At 37.8% G+C, this 22334-nt stretch overlaps 1 long non-coding RNA gene and 5 other non-coding genes across 6 annotated transcripts; 4 read left to right on the forward strand and 2 right to left on the reverse strand.

Moving 5' to 3' along the window:
• Positions 1-4850: 4850 nt before the first annotated feature.
• Positions 4851-21866, reverse strand: LOC116685366 (uncharacterized). Its single transcript, XR_004330944.1, has 3 exons — positions 21779-21866; positions 15661-15664; positions 4851-4864 (listed from the first exon to the last, which is right to left on the reverse strand). It is a non-coding gene; the product is annotated as an uncharacterized LOC116685366 (long non-coding RNA).
• On the forward strand, positions 5174-5245 carry trnae-uuc (transfer RNA glutamic acid (anticodon UUC)). Its single transcript has one exon. It is a non-coding gene; the product is annotated as a tRNA-Glu (tRNA).
• On the forward strand, positions 6174-6245 carry trnaq-cug (transfer RNA glutamine (anticodon CUG)). The gene has a single exon. It is a non-coding gene; the product is annotated as a tRNA-Gln (tRNA).
• On the reverse strand, positions 8048-8119 carry trnap-cgg (transfer RNA proline (anticodon CGG)). The gene has a single exon. It is a non-coding gene; the product is annotated as a tRNA-Pro (tRNA).
• LOC116685367 (small nucleolar RNA U3) lies at positions 8931-9146 on the forward strand. Its single transcript, XR_004330945.1, has one exon. It is a non-coding gene; the product is annotated as a small nucleolar RNA U3 (small nucleolar RNA).
• On the forward strand, positions 10285-10357 carry trnat-ugu (transfer RNA threonine (anticodon UGU)). The gene has a single exon. It is a non-coding gene; the product is annotated as a tRNA-Thr (tRNA).
• Positions 21867-22334: the final 468 nt, after the last annotated feature.

The following is a 22334-nucleotide window of genomic DNA, read 5'->3' on the forward strand; positions in this document are numbered from 1 at the left end:
CATGCTGCCCACTATACCATCATCACTGGACAATACAATGTTGACTGCAAATCTTGCAACACATCTGGGCATTGAGACTGATTTTTGCATGAAGTACCATACATGCAAAGATGCCCAACACTGTGCTACACAAATTTGTTCAAATCCGTCTCAGTTGCTGAGTAAAGCTGGACATGGTTAAAGTGCACAGAGTCATCAGACACTTTTTAAGTTAATCTTCCACTTTATTGCCTTTGTTACTCTTGTTGCATTACTTAATTTCATCCGTCAGAGTAAGATCGTCTAAAGCTCTTTTACAGACTGGACCATAACACCTGATGGAGACGCCAGGGACTAAACCCAGGTCCTTATAAATTCAAAGCATGCATTCGACCACTGAGCTGCATCCCCTGAAGTTTGTCTGATTTTTTTTTTACTTTCTTGAAAGATAATTTGTTTATTAGTCCTAATTACTGCACTACACTCTGTACACACTTTTTGTTAGTACTCACACACAGGCCTGAAATACACACACATGCTCAGGACCTATACATGCACTTTACATGGAGAGATGTCAGAGTGAGTGGGCTGCCAGCTGAACCAGCACCCTGAACGGTCAGGGGGGTACGGTGCCTTGCTCAAGGGCACCTGGCAGTCCCCAGGAGGTGAACTGGCATCTCTCCAGCCACCAATCCACGCTCCCAATTTTTTGTTCCATACAGGGATTTGAACCGGTGACCCTCCAGTTCCCAACCCAACTCCCTATGGACTGAGCTACTGAACGTGATTGTCCCAACACAATCTATCATCAATCATCACACCCAAAAGTTTAGCCTCTTCTCTTTGCTCTAGAGAAGTTTGCTCTATACTGAGTTCAAGTTTCGGTTTGGAACTTAAAGAAAAACGAGTTCCCACCACTAAACTAGTAGTTTTAGATCCATTGAGATCAGTTTGTTACTCCTGATCCAGTCCACCACTGACTGTAACTCTCTCTGTAGTTTAGTACTTAGATCCCCAATATTAGTTCCTGATAAATATATAGTAGACTCATCAGCAAACATTAAAATGCTTGATTTATCTAAAAAAGATGGGAAATCATTAGTAAAGATTGTGAAGAGGAGTGGCCCAAGACAACTTCCTTGAGGAACTCCATGTTCCACAAGCCTGAAAAACTTCCATTAAAGTAAACCAATTGTCTCCTATCAGTCAAATAACTTTCCATCCATAATAATGTGATTTGTGAAAAACATAATATTCCAGTTTTTTTAACAGTAAGTTGTGGTCAATTATATCAAATGCTGCAGTAAAATCAAGCATCACAACACCTATTATTTTTCTCTCGTCCATATCCTTAAACCAGTCATCACCCATCTGAGTCAGGGCAGTGGCTGTTGAGTGTTTTTCTCTGTATATATGCAAGCTGAAAAACTGTAATAAAATTATTTAAAAAATAAAACTAAATCTGTTCATAAACAATTCTTTCCATTATTTTACAGAGAATTGGTAATAAGCTTATTGGTCTACTGTTTGATCCAGAGAAAGGCATTTTCTTATTCTTTGGTATTGGCACAACTTTACATATCTTCCATGCTTGCAGACATATATTTTCCATAAAACACATATTAATTGTATGAGCAATAGTAGAAACAATGATTGAAACTATTGGCTTAGTCCACTTATATTCAAGATAGTCCACACCAGGTGGTTTGTTTTACAATTCATCAGAAGCTACATGTTTTACTTTCCATGATCTTATTTATCAATGTTTTTGACAAAGCCGTGTTGTGTAGCGGTGTAGTATTTTTAAGCTTATTTATTTTATTGATAAAATAATCATTGACACAATTTGCTATATCACTTGGTTTAGTGAGAAAATCACCTATCTAAAAGGTCTATCTCTGTAGGGATCCATCCCATAATGTTGTCACACACTTAGAATAATAATCTGAGTCTTTCAACACTTTTAGTGGATGGAAACGTTCTCTTATCAAGGAGTTTAAACACAGAAACGGCAGGAAGGATAAATCCACCATATCAAGTCACAAATAATCAGCATGAGGCCTCGTTTAATTTATTTTATTTTAACTACTAAACAACAATAACTTAGGAGCGTACAATTAAAAATGGCCAACTTCTATTATGTTGGTAATGATGAGAGGAACAATTTACACAAATATTTAATTTGCGCTTTTTCTAAACTCCCAACTTTTCATAGTTTCATCCCAAACCCACTATATAAGGGTGATGTACTGTAGCTCTCTTCACGACAACACAGACACAGGTTGGTTCTTTTTTGCCGTGAGAACTCGTTGGCTGCTTGTCCTGAAAAGAGTTCTGTAAGTCCTCAAAGTGCCTTATTGTTCGCCTTAGCCAGTGTAACTCAAACTTAACTTTTCGAGCAGTGTAACATGCGCTAACGCTAGACTTTGCTGGGTCCATTAACAAATTCCGTCGTAGCGGAAACCACAACCACACTTTAGTTCCGGGAAAACAAAAAAACAACAGACCAAATCTTTAACTATTACATCAACCGTACTTTTACATTAAACACATTTCTCATTTATTGAGTGCATTAAACCATATACATAAATTAAATTTACTAAGAATTGTGCATTAATTATGCATTATAACACATCACATTAAACGGCACTTACACTCCCACCAAATCACTCATTAACTTAAAATGTGGGATTTCCTCTACCAAAAATTATGAAAATAATCAAAAATGTTTTAGTCTGAATACATATGTATGTGACTTTAGTTAGACTCTAGTAAGGTAACTACCTTGTGGATAGGTCTTTCAAGGTAAACTGATCTAGTGTGTAGTTTTCCTTTGTCAAATGTAGTGTCACTGATTAGTAGCTTCAACTTTCGCACCAAGCCGTCTGCACTGGGGTAAGTTTCCACAACCCTGGCAAGCTTCCACTCGTTTCTTGGTAAGCTGTCATCTTGTAGAATCACAATGTCATCTACTTGTGAGTTTTGTGATGTTCTTTGCCATTTCTGGCATTGTTGTAGGTTTAGCAGGTATTCCTGTTTCCATCTTTGCCAGAATTCATTGGCTAGGAACTGCACTCTTTTCCACCTTTTACATAGATATAGGTCTTCTTTGCTAAACTGCCCAGGCGGGGGAAGAATGATTGATGATTTCATATTTAGTATGTGGTTGGGAGTGAGAGGTTCTGGACCGGAAGGATCGTTAAGATGTTCAGCACTTAGTGGCCTGCTATTTATAATGGCCATTGTTGAACTTGCTCGAGAGCAGCCAAAAATCCAAGTTGACGCAGTCCAAAAAATCGTGGTAAGCCTCACTGGGTGTCTAAACTAAAATGATAAGAGGCAACTTAGTAGACTCCTTACTGATGTTTATATCTCTACTCACAATGATTTTTTCCAAAACACCAGCCAATCACAAGTGTTACATGTGAATAATCAATGTCTGAGTAATCAGGAAGCTTACATAAAAGATAGTGGCAAGGTCTACCAAATGTTTAACTTAACAACCCGTAAGCTGTTGGAACCTTGGTCCTTCCCAAGACTCTACCATAAAACCTCCTCAAGATGCCAGGTCCTCATACATGTAAAGCATGCACTCTACATCTGAGCTACATCTCCTGATGATTTTCAGTTTTTTTACTTTTTTCTGAGATAGACTTAGACTTATCTTTATTAATCCTTCTGGGATGACTCCCAAAAGGATTTGAAATATCACTGACTAAAAGAAGAAACTGTGGTAAAACATGTAATGTTAATGTTGTATATGGCTTCAAAACCTGTAAATGCAACTGCAGTGGCTTAAAATCAAACCTGGGCAATATGATTTCACTGCTATGGTATAAATCGTAGTCTAAAAGTAACACACCTGTTGCATTTCTGCTGGACAACACAACGTTCACTGCAAATCTGGTAACCCCTTTTTGATGTTCAATCGTCTGAGCCCTTTCTTATGAGCAGCATAGCGGAGTGGGGCAGCAGAAGCATGCTGGGCCCATAACGCAGAGGTTGATGAATCGAAACCATCGTCTGCTATTTACTATGATTGATCTATTGCTGCAAGTGTCTGAAGTGAAATGTCTCCACCTGCTGAAAAGTAAACTTGATATCATGTCAACTTTATTTCATCTATGAAAATGGACACTACATTACTCATACCTTCCGAAACACCCATAAAAACGTATGTGTAATGCAATAAATATACTGCACTACAGTACAAGTACATGAATACAGTAAAATAGAAACTGTAAAACGTGTTCATTTAAATTGCTTGTTGTGCTGTCTGATAGTCTGAGGTATAAAGAGAGAGCATACCGCTTAGTTTGTGTCACAGGAGGTCTTAGTCTACCACTACGTTCTATAACCCTACCAGTCAGATTACCACAGGAGGTAATATCTGTTGCAGCTCTTTTAAAGACTCTACCATAATACCTGCTGGAGATGCCAGGTCCTCATACATGTAAAGCATGAGTTCTACCACTGAGCTACATCCCCTGAAGACTTTCAGATTTTTTAAAACTTTTTTCTGAGATAGACTTAGACTTGTCTATTTTTGTTATTTCCACTCTTCACTCTAACCCCAACCGGTCGTCAGACACCGCCTACCAAGAACCTGGGTCTGGGTCTGTCCGAGGTTTCTGCCTAAAAGGAAGTTTTTCCTCGCCACTGTCGCACTGTTGCTTGCTCTGGAGGAAACTACTAGAATTGTTGGGTCCTTGTAAATTCTGGAGTGTGGTCTAGACCTCTTCTATCTGTAAAGTGTCTCGAGATAACTCTTGTTATGAATTGATACTATAAATAAAATTTAATTGAATTAATGTAGGACATGGGTGAAGTGCACAGTAGGTAGACACTTCTAAAGTCAATCATCAGCTTTACTGACTTTTAATTCCTGGTGCATTATTTCATTTTCAGAATAAGAGCTGTTCAACCTCTTTTACAGTTAGGACAATAACACCTGTTGGAAATGCCGGGGACTGAACCCAGGCCTCATACATGCGAAGCATGCGCTCTATCACTGAGCTGTGCTCCGTGCCCCCGCTGTCCGGTAATAGTTAAAGCAGATAAAAACCTAAAGAACACTCAAAAGCTTCAAGATAAAACTTACTTAAGAAACTTCTTCACGTTAAAAAAAAAAAGGCCTGTTTCCAGCCAGACTATGAACTGATTCATGAAATCCCTGTCATTAATACATAGCCAGTCCCATATGGTCTAGCGGTTAGGATTCCTGGTTTTCACCTAGGTGGCCCGGGTTCAACTCCCGGTATGGGAATTGGTAGCCGACGAAGGTCTGCAGCAAGATCTGTAAGATCTGTGTCCTGTGTTAAACCTGAAATGCTTTTCCCCAAACCTATCTCACATAACGATATTAAATAGACATAATATATGTTTTAAGATCAAACATCTATTGTAAAACTTTAACTAGGCATGGTGGTGGTGAAAAGGTGAAAATCTGAATCCTGACTGCCAGACCAGACTTCTTGCTGTGTTTTATCAACAAGTAAGGTATGTATTTATGTGCCCTGTTCCTGGCATATCTATGGATGTATTCATAAAATCACTGTTATTATTCAACGTGTCAGTCCCATGTGGTCTAGCAGTCTGGATTCTGCCTAAATAACCTTTACACACAGTCTTAGGGAGTCCTCTGGAGACTACAATCAGTACATCTGAGAAAGCTTTCAGTTAGTTTGATTTTACAGTCATTTGGCCTAAGTGGTGTCCAAAAGGTCTTGGTTGCTGCTCTTAAAGACTTCTAATAGTAAGGAAAACCCTGGTTTTCACCCAGGTGGCCCTGGTTCAACTCCCGGTATGGGAATTGGTATTTAGCTGGTGAAAGTCTGCAGAAAGAGCTGTACGATCTCTGACATTGGTCCTGTATTAAATCAGAGCTGTAGTTACGTACGTAGAAAAAAAGTGAAAGATTAACTCAAGAAGTGTTTCATAAAGATGAGCAAGTACAGCTGTTTCTGTATCTGTTAACCATATGAATTATCTGTATCTGTATCTGGCGGGGCTAAACCCGGAAGTGGACAGGATTTAACCTGGAAGTGGGTTAGGTTGTCTTGAAATGGGCAGGGCTTTAACCAGTATGTTATTTTAAGCATGGAATGGATATGGGTTGATGAAAAATTGTTATATTTATTGCTGAATGCCAGGGACCCGAATGGGAGGCTGCAGCCTCAAGGGTAGTAAAAAAAGGTTCCATGGTGTAATGGTTAGCACTCTGGACTCTGAATCCAGCGATCTGAGTTCAAATCTCGGTGGAACCTGTTTTTAAGCCACAGCACAGGTGAAAAAGATCAACCTTTCAACTTTCCACATCTAGTTTAAAGTGAGCTTACAGGTTTAATGTCCTTGGCCATTTAGACTGTAAACAGTATGTTGGTGGGGGCATGTTGAGGAGTCACCTGGTCGTTAATGTAACTTGAAGGAGCTCCAAATGTGACAGTATTGACTGGAAGTGATAGGCTTTGAGTTACATGGGGGATACACACTTTGCATTCAGTCTCCAAATCACCATAAAAATTAAATATCACTGAGATTTGAACTTGTGTTTCTGCAGTCAGAGTACACAGTGTTGATCCTGAATGGGCCACCATAGTACAATAGTTTTAACAAAGTTGTAGGTTACACTGTGCTTTAATTGCTTTAAATATGCTAGTTTAATGTTTCTGTTTTTATGTGATAAATGTGCTGGTTTTACTGTAAAGTGTCTTTGACTAGCCTACCATGTAAAGCACTACATAAATAAAAGGTAGTATTATTTTGCCTTTGCGTTAAAAGTGAGCAGAGAGTAACGTTCCTCGGGAAATGAACCCTAACCTGTTTTTACAACCATATGCACAAATCCCTATAAGCTGTGTCTAATACTAAATATCTGTGTACAACTGATTCACTAATTCAGTTCATACAGAACAATCAGAAAGGGACAACAACTAGAAAAAGAAGTAAGTGACTTCAATACACGCTGTGAGCATATATGTAAAACAATATGTATGTTTTTTTTAATTCTTCTGACAAGTCACAGCATTAAAATAAAGATTAAGAAGCATTGTGGTGTTCCCGGTGTCATTAATGTAAACTACACTATATACAGTACGTATATAGGCCACGTTATTGGTCAAGTGATGTGAAACTTATTGAGAAGGTTATGAAACCAAATGAAAGGTATAATAAAAAAAAAAAATCATTAGGCCTACATATTTCGGAGTAACACAAACTGTCTTTTATTAAAGAAAGACAATCGACAAGAAAATGAATCATGAATGTATTGGTCTCTGACCAGTCTGCCATTAATATCATCTGGGAATATCGCTGCATTTTCCCACTTAATCTCCGCAGCATCCTGTATAAACCTGAAGCTGCATAGACCCCAGACCCCGCACTCCTCATCTCTACTTCTACAGAGAGAATGGACACTTATGTAATGCACAGGTCCACTGGGCAGTGGTCGCATGCCAGGCCGCCTCGACACACAACCGTCCCCCCGGGAAAAGTCCCTACTCTCCCGATTGCCGCTCTGCATCTGGGTGCCAGTGCAACCATTTCTAACCATCTAACAACTGCAACAGTAGGAGTTCAAATCAAACTGATGACAACAATAGTGACAAGTAATGAATGTTACTAAAAATAAAAACAGAACACATTCAGAAGGCAATGGAATAACTGTTAAAAACACTTTTATTTTGGATCAGAGCGGCAGCGGATGACACACGAGACTCCAGGATTGATCTTACCCTGGCTGTTAGCCCGCTCTGGACCAGGCTAGCCGCAAAGAATAAATCTCCATGGTTACTTGGCTAGGTTTAATTCAGTCTGGTTTTGTGCAACCGAGTCCCAGCTAAATTCATCCAGGATAACTTGAATATCCCATCTTAATCCCTTATTCTGGTTTCGTGCAACAGGCCCCTGCTCGTTTGCTCCTCATATTTTTCCCGTTTTTTTCTGTTGCGTGCAGTTGAAGCAGGATATGAAAAATTGCCAACATTTGTGCTTGCTCCTAATCTGGGTTAAATTAACGATTCAATGGATTTTAAATTACAGATTAAGGTTGTAACAGCTCCTGCCTTTACGGCTCGTCCGGGAGTTGAACCCATGACCTCTCGCACCCGAAGTGAGAGTCATACCACTAGACCAATGAGCCACATAAAAAATTAATGTTAGCAATTTTCCATCAAGTAAATGTGATCAGTCAGTGACTCGCTAGGCAATTGTTAAGTAGTTTGTTTGGCATGTAGTGTTTTTATGGCTCCACTGCCAGATTAAGCTTTCTGATTATATTGGACTAAAGACTACTTTTAAAGCAAAACATTTTACCCAAACTGGAACTTGAATTTTGGTAAAAAGGAAATTTATGTTTAGTGATTTATAAACTAGCAAAAGTACTTTGAAATCAATTCTTTGAGGTACAGGAAGCCAGTGTAAAGACTTCAAAACTGGAGTGATGTGATCCAGTCTCTTGGTCTTAGTGAGGACCCGAGCAGCAGGTTTGGACAGGTTTTTTTCAAATCCTGTTGACACATAAGTCCTTTAACCCTTGATATATTCTTAAGGTGATATCAATTTGTAATTGTCTTCATGTTGCAGTTTTTGTATTGGACTATAGTCCCCTGGCGATAAGGTTATGTAAATTTGTGTGTCGTCCGCATAACTATGGTAACTTATTTTGTTGTTTTCCATATTCTGAGCCAGTGGAAGCATGTTTTGAACCAGTATTAATGCAAAGAAAGGACTGGAGCATTTATTGTAGAGAATAAGTAGGCTGACACTGAAGTATTTAGACAGCAGTGACTGAAAATCTAATTCAATGTACATATCGGTCTTCTTAAAGATCTAAATAGACTTTCTCACCTCAGAGTCATCTGGAGGACGTAATGATTAGCTTCTGTCCCTCTGAACCCTGAGTGACAATCACTCTGCAGTGAATGAGATGCAGTTCCCCCCTCAGTCTAACCAAGACTATACTTTCAGGGATCATTTCTAGAGTTTCTGACTTGAGGAATGTGTTTCTAAAGTGTTTGGTCTCGCTAACCACGATGATGAGTCGTGATATTCCTTTCTGAGCGTGAAGCTGATAGAGAGTAATGATTAACTACATATGCTCTCTGTCATTGATGATTGCTCTTTGTTTCTTTATGGAGTATTGAGGAAGGGAATATGATCAGAGTGGTAGTAGCAGATATGTGGAAAACTAACATGTGTAAAGGTAAAAAAACATGTCAAGCTTTCTAATTAACTGAAGTTGTAGTCAGTCTTGAAGTATGTTTAGTCCATGGTGGGAAGGTTACTTGAAAGGGTTAACACCTACTTTCTTGACTTTGTAATACCTTATGTCCAGTGTAAAAATGTAAACTGAGTTAAGCCATAATTCATTTTTATTTCTACCTTGCTTTTCCTACTTTGACATGTCAAAAAGGTGCATTGTTTGAAAGCCCATCTCTACACATCCATGTTCCACTCCCACAGGTGTTTCCACTTGACTAATCAGACTGTGTGGCCTTTACAGGCTCAGCTTGATTGACATGTATTAAAGGGGTGGAACGGTCCACTGAAGTCCCGGTGGACGGGATGGCGTGTTGTAACGAGGTTTGAGTACATACAGCAAATACTTGAAGCCAGGTTACTCTACGAGTGGATACGGGGCATTGAAGGTGATGTGGAAATCCTGATTGATTCAGTGATTTTTTGGCCCTATTTGTATTTGTGTCTAAAGGCTGGTTAACCACTGTAGGGAGGAGACGTTGGACAGTTTTTTTGTCTTGTTCTAGTGATTGGCATGTCTGGGTGATGGCGTTGGATATGCGTTAGCATGTTGGATGTATTTCCACTCACGTACAACAACGCCAACCCACAGTCCTCGTTTTATCCACCACTTTCTCACCTGTACTACTGGAACTGACTGGGAAACCAAAGTTTCCCCGTGGGTCGCCACCACTCGCCGTAGGAGAGGCTGCTCTTCCTTAGTGCTGCTGGCTCGGACTCATATGAAGGGAAATATGGGGCAAAAGGTGAGAGCTTGCAGAACAAAAAATCTGAACTTATTTGTTTAAATTACAGCCGATAGATATCAGAGATCCACCATTACCTTAATTTATATGCGTTGTACTTTTACCTTGCCGGGTGAGTTAGGGAAACTGTTACAGCATAGCCTATGAACAGCAAGTCCTGAGGCGTCGCTCAAGGACACGTCCAGCTGTTGCCGGAGTTCGTAGGGGTCCCCTACTGGAGCTGCTGGACGAAGATGGATGGATGGAAGCAACCCTGTTCATTAGCTCATTGTATTCTTGCAAGACAGGCTTATCTGTAGAAGGCACTGTAGCTTAGTGGTTAAAGTGCCTGTCTTGTAAACAGGAGATCTTGGGTCCAAATCCCAGCAGTGCATGGTTCTCACTTGATGAAGTGTATGCATATGATTTGTGATTCTTAACCGGTGCAACAAAGTTACCAGTTGCCTGATTTTCCAGAGCACAAAAGTGACATGTGATGTAGTCTTAGAACATTAAATGTGGCTGAAAACAGTCTATACCAGTGGAGTGGAATGCTGGCTTTAATACACTGTAAGAAAAAATCCGTAAATTAACAGAAAAAGTACTGGCAGCTCATTACCGGGACTTTCTACCGTAATTAATAACGGTGTTCCTACAGTAAAAAAACGGAACATTTACTGTTATTAACGGTGTTCCTACAGTTAAAAAACGGAACATTTACTGTTATTTAATGGTTTCCTACAGTTAAAAAACGGAACATTTACTGTTATTTAATGGTGTTCCTACAGTAAAAAACGGAACATTTACTGTTATTTAATGGTGTTCCTACAGTAAAAAAACGGAACATTTACTGTTATTTAACGGTGTTCCTACAGTTAAAAACAGACAACTTTACTGTTATTTAATGGTGTTCCTACAGTTAAAAAACAGAACATTTACTGTTATTTAATGGTGTTCCTACAGTTAAAAAACAGAACATTTTCTGTTATTTAATGGTGTTCCTACAGTTAAAAAACAGAACATTTTCTGTGAATCATACATAAATCTGTAAAATAACAGCAAATGTACTGGCAGCTCATTACATAGACTTTGTCCTGTAATTAAAAGTTTAACTACAGTAAATGAAAAAATTTTTGGTATTACTTACAGAAATACAAATGCAACTTTTCTGTTACTTGATGGTGCACTTTATTTGGTAATACATTTGGTAAAACATCTTAAATCTGTGATGAAAAAAAGATTTTTATTTAACTCATCTTTCAAATTCTTTAAAAATACAAAAAGGACTAAAGCATTACCCAAAGAGAAATAAAAAAATTAAATAACTTTAAAAAACATTAACACAATTTGTCACACTGTACACAAGGTGGGTGTGATGAACACAGGATGAATTAAAGCAGAACACAGAGTACTAAAACATCCAACACGTTCTCACTCTCATCTCGTAAGATATGGACGTTTGGTCAGTTGTTACTGGCATTAAAAGTATATATATATACAATATGCTAAAGTTCCGTGACACCCGGTAATAACAGGACGGTTAAGGACACACACGGGACTTGAACCCCGGTCTCTTGAATGAGGTCCTGTGTTTGACACATCCACCCCCCCGACCAACCTCCCTACGACAAATTCCCCATTGCATACTACTCGCTAGATGCTGCTCTCCCCGGTACGTTCCTCACACGCCAAAGGACGCCTTTTTGTTGCATCAGACGCGGAAAGCCACTGGCCAAACTTCCGTATTTTACGCCATCGGAGTGAGAAAGCGTTGGCTGTAACATAAGTAATTTTTCACTAAAAGGCTTTACAATGATAGTAAGTCCATTTTGAATTTAAAATGTAGCGGTTTACATTTTAAGAACATATCAGACAGGGTATGAACATCCTTTCTACAACATAACTATAATTTATTTAACATTAGTTAAATAACAAGAATGTGACAGACAACCAGACAATGAATATGCGTTTCATTCTAAAACCATGTGACATGTCTTCCTCTAGTTTTCCTTGTTCCAGGGCAAATAAGTCCATGTCAGTAGAGGGCAGTAGAGAGCAAAAGTCTGTATTCAGAGTACAAAAAGCGTAGATGCACAGGAACAGATGTTTGCACGTTTCCTGAGGATCTCTCTGAAAACTTGAAAGAAGCTTGTAAATAGCCTTAAAGGCCGGGGAAAATAAAGTGTAGTCGGCTGAAATGTCCTCACTTTTGCAAAATGGTCCTTATTTAAAAAAAGTTAATAATACCATGGTTGTCCTCCGTAAAGATGGGTGTCCACAGACACACATCACTCTCCTTTCTCTCTGTTTGAGATGCTTCTTCTGCTGGAAAACAAAAATAGAATGACTTATTACATTGCATTTTTTCGACTATCAAAGTTCTTTTAATAAGTTTTGTAATGAGGGTCCACCAAGATTATTTGGGGCATTTTCAGCCTTTATTTTGACAGGACAGCAGAAGACATGAATGGGAGAGAGAGGGGGGAATGGCATGCAGCAAAAGGCCGCAGGTCGGAGTCAAACCCGCGTCCACCACGTCAGAGTAAACCTCTTTATATGGTCGCCCGCTCTACCAACTGAGCTATCCGGGCGCTTGGGCCCCCCAAGTTTAGACGCAGATGTTGGTGCAGATGGGACTTGCGCTCTAGGAGGTACAAAGTAAATTTTTCATATAGCAATTTTGCAAATTATAAAAATTAAAGTGCCATCTAATAACCAATTGACGCCAAATTTGGCACAGAGCCTCAATGGCCCATGCGGAACAGCTGTGCTAACTTTTATTTAAGTCAGAATAAATTCTGCAAAGATTCCTCTTGTAGATCACCAACAACAGTTGTGCAGCAGTGTTAAACCCTGAAACACACAGCTCAGATCAGCGGTTACTTGCAGCTCTGCTACAGCAGCAGATAACCTTTAACGTTACCTGCCGGTCACATCGTCTCTAAACAGTCTGCTCTGGGAAGTCCTGCTCAGATCAACAAATGTTAGAGTCCGGTAGCTGCTCACTCTGTTTGTTATAGGACGCACACCGAGCAGATTAATACGCTCACAGATCCAATCTTTGCAGATGTTACCGCTTGGTGTTTGGCTAGATCCAAGACTTTGTTCAAGGCCTTAATTTGAGATAATCAAATTTAAGACTTCCTCAATACTTTTAAGACCCCGCGGCTACCCTGAACAAAGGTGTGTGCAATTACCTTTAAATCTTCCACGGATTCTTGAAGTCATTAAGGTCCGACAGGAATCAAAGCAGTTTTGGAGGGATGTTGTACTGTTTCCCCCGCTTTTCTGCTTTCGTGCCCCGTTCTGGGTTTATCCCCAGCAGGCACCTGTGGCATACAAACATGTCTAAATTGAAATTGCAAAAATAAATAATACTATAAAACGGACAAAAATGATTGTCAAAACTTACCTCTGGATGAACTCCAGAGTCAGGGCTGCTCCCGTTGGATACTTTATATTCAGCACATAATACAGGCTGAACACATAGCTCACAGCAACTAGTGGACAGCCGATTATGTTAACTGGGACTTCATCCACTGACATCTTGTATCTTCCTTCATCTGTAAAACATAAATAACATACATCTTTCAATTAAACAAATACACAACACCTCCCAATATTTTTAGAGTAGACATGCATTTCCTTACCCATAACTATGATGCACGGGGTGCTTGGCAGCTCTGCTAAGGCATCCTGTGAGAGAGGTGAAGACAGAGTAGGCATAGGGGAAATTAGTGAGGTGACATATTTGTTGGGCTAAATCATAATTTACTAAATTAAGGAATTGATGTTTTGCAGCAGAACTTACTTCTTCATTTATTAAAAGCACCTTCTGCTCCTTTGAGAGGTACTTCACTAGAACCTGGAGGAGTTTCAATGGGTCTGTAGTAACTCCTGTGATTCCCTTGCTACCAAGAAACTCAGTGATGATCTCGCCCTTCTCCTGAATTTGGTTCAGCAATTTGGTTTGGACAGGAAATCCCATTAGTTTCTCTGTGTGGTCGAGCAGATGGGTGGGTGTCGAAGAGGTAAGGCCATTCTTCCATGACTTTGATAATATTCCTCACTATTCAGAGTGATGTGCTGGGCATAATATGTTTCAGACATCAGTTTTTAATGTCACTCTGAGGGAGAAGGTTTTCTTTAAAGGCATCTTGTAGCATTTTCTTTTTACCCTCATGGCTGTTAAAGTCATTCAGTGACTCAGGTTGCCATTGAGTACAACCATAACGGTCAGAAGCTCTGCATTTTTTCTTGGGCCTCTCACCATGGGATGTGCTAAAAGCATACTGTCTTCTGACATTCTCAACCCTGTTCTCCATTTGCATTACAAGGGATGCAAAACCTTGACCCACAAATTTATGCCACATTTGTCCAAGAAGGAATCAGGATATCTCTCAACCAGCTGTTGTGCAACCTGCTTCAACTTGCTTCTGCCTGGTCTGGTGTCAGTAGCCATCATGTCTTCCATGATGATCCGGATCATGTGTCTTCTGTCTTTTGGTAGTGGTCTCTTCTTCTCCTGCAGTGCATTCATCAACGTAACTGGGAACTTCTGCCATGGGATTTGAAACTTCTGTGGAGGTGTCACAGTCGGCGTTGCCACCAGATGCTCATTCAAATTTGAATCATTTGGAGCACCGGACACAACCAAGGTGCTCTGAGATGCTAGGGAGGAACAGGAACAATCAAAAATGTGAATTTCAAAAAAAGGAGAATGAGACACTTACAAAGAGCTGAATGTACTGTCATGTGTCATGGGTGTGGGTGTGTGGTGTGTGTGTGTGTGGTTGTGTGTGTGTGTGTGTGTGTGTGTGTGTGTGTGTGTGTGTATTTAAATGTCTAATCAAGCCCATTACCTACCTGAGGAGAATGCATGTATCAGCCGCCTGGACTGTATTAACGACAAAATCCCATCCAAGTCAGCTGCTGTTAAAAATGTGATTTTCCAGATTTTTAACTCCAATATCTGTCAACTTTGTGACAAGAGTCTCTGTTTGCTCCTCTTCCAGTGAAGGCAGTGTGCTTCTGATCTTCTCCCTTACAGGTTCCATGGTGGACTGTGTTTAAGAGTAACCAGCAGTCTGCCACCTCTATGGTAGTGTCTAAGTGGGGTGTAATCAAGAAGCCCATCAAGTCTTTGGCAAATAAAAGTACCACCTTCTCCCTTACTACTCAAAAACACCAAGATCTGGATCAAGACTTGCTCTTTTCTGTCGAAGCAAAAGAAGCACAGTCTTTTGTTGTTTCACTACAATGCATGCAATAAGCCGAGAGTTAACTCTCCACCCTCGCAGCTCAAAATAACAAGCATGTCATTTGCATAGCATGTGCCTCGTACAGTAATTTTGTCTGTCACTACCGCATTTGATGGCGAGACATCAAACACTTTTAGCGCGTCCTTAACTGACTATCATACAATTCTGGGTAAAACCTTGTACAGTCAGACATGATAAACTCAGGGGAAAACACATTGCCCATGCTTTGGTAGGCTTGCAGCAACTGATGCCTCTCTGAAAGGGATTTGTGATGTTTCTGAAGTTCTTACTTGCCCGAATACACCTCTTAAAGTAGCTGTGCTTGCTCTCAAATCGCATAGTCCATATGCGAATTAAGGGTCCAAACTTTAATGTGAGATCTGAATAATGTAAAGGTAATGATGTTTGGGTCGAAGCTTTTTAAGTGGGAAGAGTACATGCCTTGTTTCTATGTACTCCTCAATGAGGACCTTCATGTAGGCAGCCTGTGATTGTGACAGTGTAGGAGCACACACAAGCTCAACCACCTGCTTGAGTAGCAATACAAGTTGCCAAACTTCCTCCTTAGGGTCTCTAATCTTGTTATGTAACAGTACTGGCAAGAACGAAGAAGCCACCAGTTTTGGGCAGTATGTCCCCAAGTTTGGTCCCATTGTTATGCAGAACATTAGCCTTATTCTGACTCTCACCTCTAAAAGTCACAATTCTGCGGTTAAGTACATCATAACTGAACCACTTTCTTGATTTACTAGGAAATGCAGGTACATTGCCAAATCATAGTCAACTATGCCCTCAAATAAATCATGGGCAAGGCAGGGTGGAAGTCCTGGTGAACAAACATGGAAATGTGTGAGTTTGTTCAAAACACTGTTTGACTTGATGCCTTTGTGCATTAGGATATCTGGGTTATTTTCCAACTCCAGCAATGATTCACTGTAACTAGCTGGTGTTCTCTCTGTGGCTGTAGAAAGAGGATTTTTTTGAAAATCCCCTTTTTAATATGACAGTACCTGCAAAAATATTCAGCACAGCTGAAATTTTCAGTAAATCCCCCAAGATAGTGGGACCCAAGATTGTCTCCAATGACACAGGCAATACTACCTCTGAAAGTTTTCCCTTCAACACAAATGCCTTTTGACTCCAGGTCACACAGGTCTGATAACAAAACATCAAAAACTCTCTCAGGTCCAAAAAACTTACAGTCCTTCTCCAAACAAAGTAGTACAAGCTGTATTGAGTCAACGGTGGATCGGTGGTGTGCATAGACATTACCTAAAGTGTAGTACACAGCAAGAACTTTGTGTTTTAGCCTGGCGGACCCAAGAGGGTTTGCAACTTCAAAAGCATCTTGAAACAACATGATCTGAAGAGCATGTGGATCAGAGGCAAACAGTTCACTAGATTTAGAGACCGAACCATCTCTAATATCACATAGCATGCTCTCGTCGGCATGAACAGGATTTAGAATTTGAAGCTGTACACTTTCATTTTCAAGAAAGCTCTTAAGCTTTCTAGAATGGGAACATAGTGAAAATGTCTTGTATTGCCTTTGTCATCATGGCCTAAGGTTATTTGTACAGGTTCTACCAAATTGAATTCTCTCCTGTAAAACTGAAGTCTTTTGTGGTGTGTAGTTAAGGTGCCACTACTTGCATGTAGGGTGCGCTGCATAGGGCTTTGTTCGTACATACATTTCCCTAGATTTTGTAAAGCCTCAGCTTGCACACCATATTCTTGGAGACCTCTTGAAAACCAATCCATAGTAAACTCATGCTGCATATCCTGTAGTAACCTCATTTCACTTGCAATATCAGAGACTGTAGATGCAGGAACCAGATACTTTGCTTGTAAGCCAAGAAAAAAAAGAGCCATGTTTTCAGTGAAATTATCCTGGGCTGACCCTGGGTCAGACTCCTTCATGCTGCACTGTTGGTACTTCACTATCAACGCTTGACCCATTATCCGAACCAGCAGGTGCATACTCTGTTGTTTCCCTGATATAACTTTGATCAATATGTGTAACATCACATGCTTGTGACATCTTGATAAATGAGATGTAAAAGAGGATATGACTTTAAAGGCCTTTGCACATCCACTATAAGGAAACGTCACTTCAAGACCCTCTTGCAAATGACACTTAAGGTGAGCTACGAGACCTTTTATGCTTTCACATTCTTTGCCACAAAACTCCCAAGAACACTTTAACTGCACAGATATGTTACGATTAAAAGACAGCTTCCTCCCTTCGTGGTGAAATCTGGACAAGTGCACATTAAAAGAATTGTAAGACGAAAAGCTTCTTCCACAGTCTGGAAACCCAAAGGGAAAAATAGCCTTCTTACTGTTTCTATGGGTTCTACAATGTTTCACATAGTCAGAAACTGAGGTATTTCTAAACTCACAGATACCACAATTAAATATCATTGTGAAAGCAAGCAAAAAAATAGCATGGTATCCAATTAATGTACCAGTAGTAAGGCAGTGTAAAGGCAAGACTGCATGGCTTTCTATGGCGTCTTCTGAGATGTCCAACTGCTGTGTGCACCGGTAGAAATCTGAAAACGAGTACAACAGTCATTTTAGTTCCAAGCCACTGTAGTCCCATTGTTCTAATGTACTGCCTCTTTTTGGAAGTGTTAGTCAAAAAAAAACACACAAACCTAACCACTAAGGGTGGTGGATATGAAGGTAAATTTGCAAAATGCAAAAAATGTAAAACAAAAAAAGTTTGTAGCTGTCATTGTAGTTATGTAAACATCAGTGTACACATTATTTTATTATTTTTAAGAAAATGGGTGTGTATTTTATGTGAGTAAAAATTTCAGTTATAGAAAATTACAAGCTCCCATTTTATCAGCTCAAATGTGTTTGCATAGTGAATAAGTGAAAGTGTGTCAGTGTACTAGCTAACGGATTTTGCAACATATTTTCTACATATGTGGGCAACATACTTAATGATTTAAGGCGATTATTACACACTAATATTTTACCAAGTTGTGCTTGCCAAAAGCGTAACGTGACGCATAATGGTTTCTGGGGCACAGTAGACAGCCTGTGGCTAGCTAACGTTAGCTTCTGTAACGGAACAGAAGTCCTTCCCGAAGAGATAACTAGCAACAGCAATGTTAAAATATGCATGTAAGCATGTAGCCTGTTCAGTCAACAACATATCCCCAAAATATTTTTTTTTACTCACTCTCAAACCGTCAATCGAGTATCAACTATCAAAACATTAGCACTGGCGAACAATTATAACGGAAAACCTTCAAAATAAAAGCACAAGACGTGGTCACTGAATTGAAACGGCTATCTTACGGTGAGTCTCAGCTTTTATTTCAAAGGCAACAATGTTAAGAAATGAGGCACTGACAAGTGAATTTGCTTGATAACATAAAAAAAAAAATTCTCAGTATAGGTGCAATATATTTGTTCTGATTTCACTCAACAACAGCCAGCTTACAGGTGGCAGCCAAATTCGGTTTTCACTCGAAAAAGTTAAACATTCATAATGCTATCAATGACAACATCGGGGGCTAAGGACACTAAAGATTACCTTTAGAATCCTATGATAATGTGAACTGTGTCACGTAACGGTAAAGCCTCGCGCTGCCTCGCCTCCTCATCGCGTTAGCGTCACTGCCAAACAGACACGAGCCCGCGGAACTACAACGGGAACAGTGGTTGGCAGACCGGGGGGAGTTTTAGGAATATTTTGACATACTATGACTTTTTATGACTTTTTATGACTTTTATGAATTTTTCGACATACTATACTATGACTTTTTATGACAATTTATGAATTTTTAGTCATACTATACTATGACTTTTACACATTTTTGACATATTATACTTTAACTTTTTTAGAATTTTTGACATATAGTATGACTTTCATGATTCTTTTGTCATACTAAACTATGACTTTTATGAATTTTATACATGTTATACCATGACTTTTTAAGACTTAAATGATTTTTGGACATACTATCCTATGACTTATGAATTTTTGACATACTATACTATGACTTTTTATGATTTTTTTGTCATACTATACTATAACTTTTATGAATTTTTTGACATACTATACTACTATAGTATGACTTTCATGATTTTTTTGTCATACTAAACTATGACTTTTATGAATTTTATGCATGTTATACTATGACTTTTTGTGACTTTTTATGATTTTTCAACATAATATCCTATGACTTTTATGAATTTTTTGACATACTATACTATGACCTTTTATGATTTTTTTGTCATACTATACTGTGACTGTTAATGATTTTTTTTTACTTTTATGAATTTTTGACATAGTATGCTATGAATTTTTATGATTTTGACATGGTATACAATGACTTTTATGATTTTTTTGACATACTATACTATACTACACCATTTTTTGTCATACTAAACTATGACTTTTATGAATTTTTGACATGTTATGCTATGACTTTATATGAATTTTTGAAATACTATACTGTGACTGTTTATGATTTTGTTGACTTTTTATGAATTTTTCGACATACTATACCATGACTTTTATGAATTTTTGACGTATTATACCATGACTATTTTTGAAAAAGGGGAATTAGCTCAAATGGTAGAGCGCTTGCTTAGCATGCGAGAGGTAGCGGGATCAATGCCTGCATTCTCTAGAAGACTTTAGATTCTTCTTGTTTTACAATAAGAACTATAAATTTGGACTTGTTACGACATACTATACTACGACTTTTTATGACTTTATGAATTTTTTGAAAACTATACTATGAATATTATAAATATTTCAACATACTACAGCATGATTTTTTATGTTTTTTTCGACATACTAAACGATGACTTTTATGAATATTTTGACATAATATGACTTTTTATGACTTTTTATGAATTTTTGACATAGTATACTATGACTAATGAATTTTTCGACATACTAAACTATGACTTTTTATACAATTTAACTACTATACTATGACTTTTTTGACTTTTATGAATTTTTTGACATACTATATTATGACTTTTTATGACATTTATGAATATTTGTTTATACTATACAATGACTTTTACGAATTTTCGACATTTTTATACTATGACTTTTTAATTTGTTGACATACTATACTACGACTTTTTATGATTTTTTTGTCATACTAAACTATGACTTTTATGAATTTTTTACATGTTATACTATGACTTTTATGAATTTTTTGAAATACTATACTGTGACTGTTTATGATTTTTTGTGACTTTTATGAATTTTTAACATAGTATACTATACTATAGTATGACTTTCATGATTTTCTATCAAACTAAACTATGACTTTTATGAATTTTTGAAATACTATACTGTGACTGTTTATGATTTTGTTGACTTTTTATGAATTTTTCGACATACTATACCATGACCTTTTATGAATTTTTGACGTATTATACCATGATTATTTTTGAAAAAGGGGAATTAGCTCAAATGGTAGCGTGCTTGCTTAGCATGCGAGAGGTAGCGGGATCAATGCCCGCATTCTCCAGAGGACTTTAGATTCTTCTTGTTTTACAACAAGAACTATAAATTTGGACTTGTTACGACATACTATACTACGACTTTTTATGACTTTTTATGAATTTTTTGACAACTATACTATGAATATTTATAAATATTTCAACATACTACAGCATGATTTTTTTATGTTTTTTTCGACATACTAAACGATGACTTTTATGAATATTTTGACATAATATGACTTTTTATGACTTTTTATGAATTTTTGACATAGTATACTATGACTTATGAATTTTTCGACATACTAAACTATGACTTTTATACAATTTTCAACATACTATACTATGACTTTTTATGACTTTTTATGATTTTTTGACATACTATTATGACTTTTTATGACATTTATGAATATTTGTCATACTATACAATGACTTTTACGAATTTTCGACATTTTATACTATGACTTTTTTAATTTGTTGACATACTATACTACGACTTTTATGATTTTTTTGTCATACTAAACTATGACTTTTATGAATTTTTACATGTTATACTATGACTTTTTATGAATTTTTTGAAATACTATACTGTGACTGTTTATGATTTTTTGTGACTTTTATGAATTTTTAACATAGTATACTATACTATAGTATGACTTTCATGATTTTCTATCATACTAAACTATGACTTTTTATGAATTTTTTGAAATACTATACTGTGACTGTTATGATTTTTTGTGACTTTTATGAATTTTTGAAATACTATACTGTGACTGTTTATGATTTTTTGTGACTTTTATGAATTTTTGACATAGTATACTAGGACTTTTTATGAATTTTTGACATAATATACTATGACTTTTATGAATTTTTGACATACTATACTGTACTACACCATTTTTGTCATACTAAACTATGACTTTTATGAATTTTTGACATGTTGCTATGACTTTATATGAATTTTTGAAATACTATACTGTGACTGTTTATGATTTTGTTGACTTTTATGAAATTTTTCGACATACTATACCATGACTTTTTATGAATTTTGACGTACTATACCATAACATATTTTGAAAAGGGGAAGTAGCTCAAATGGTAGAGTGCTTGCTTAGCATGCGAGAGGTAGGGGGGATCAATGCCCACATTCTCCAGACAAACATTAGATTCTTCTTGTTTTACAACAAGAACTATAAATTTGGACTTGTTACGACATACTATACTACGATTTTTTAGGAATATTTCGACATACTATACTAGGACTTTTATGAATTGTAGACATATTATACTATGATTTTTTTTGAATTTTTGTCATACTATACTATGACTTTTTTGAAAAGGGAAATTAGCTCAAATGGTAGAGCGTAGGGATGAGCGAGTACAGCATTATCTGTATCTGTATCTGTTTACCACATGAATATCTGTATCCGGATCCGTACTCGGACGGGGCGGGCCTAAACCGGAAGTGGTCAGATTTAACCCGGAAGTGTGTCGGGTTCTCTTGAAATGTCGGGGCTTTAACCGGTATGTTATTTAAGCATGCAATTGATATGAGTTGATCAAAAATTGTTATATTTATTGCTGATTTGAAAACTATTACATGACAGCATCAAGCTTCAGATCA

This window comes from Etheostoma spectabile, unplaced genomic scaffold, assembly GCF_008692095.1.
Source record: "Etheostoma spectabile isolate EspeVRDwgs_2016 unplaced genomic scaffold, UIUC_Espe_1.0 scaffold00569791, whole genome shotgun sequence".
NCBI classification, from domain to species: domain Eukaryota; kingdom Metazoa; phylum Chordata; class Actinopteri; order Perciformes; family Percidae; genus Etheostoma; species Etheostoma spectabile.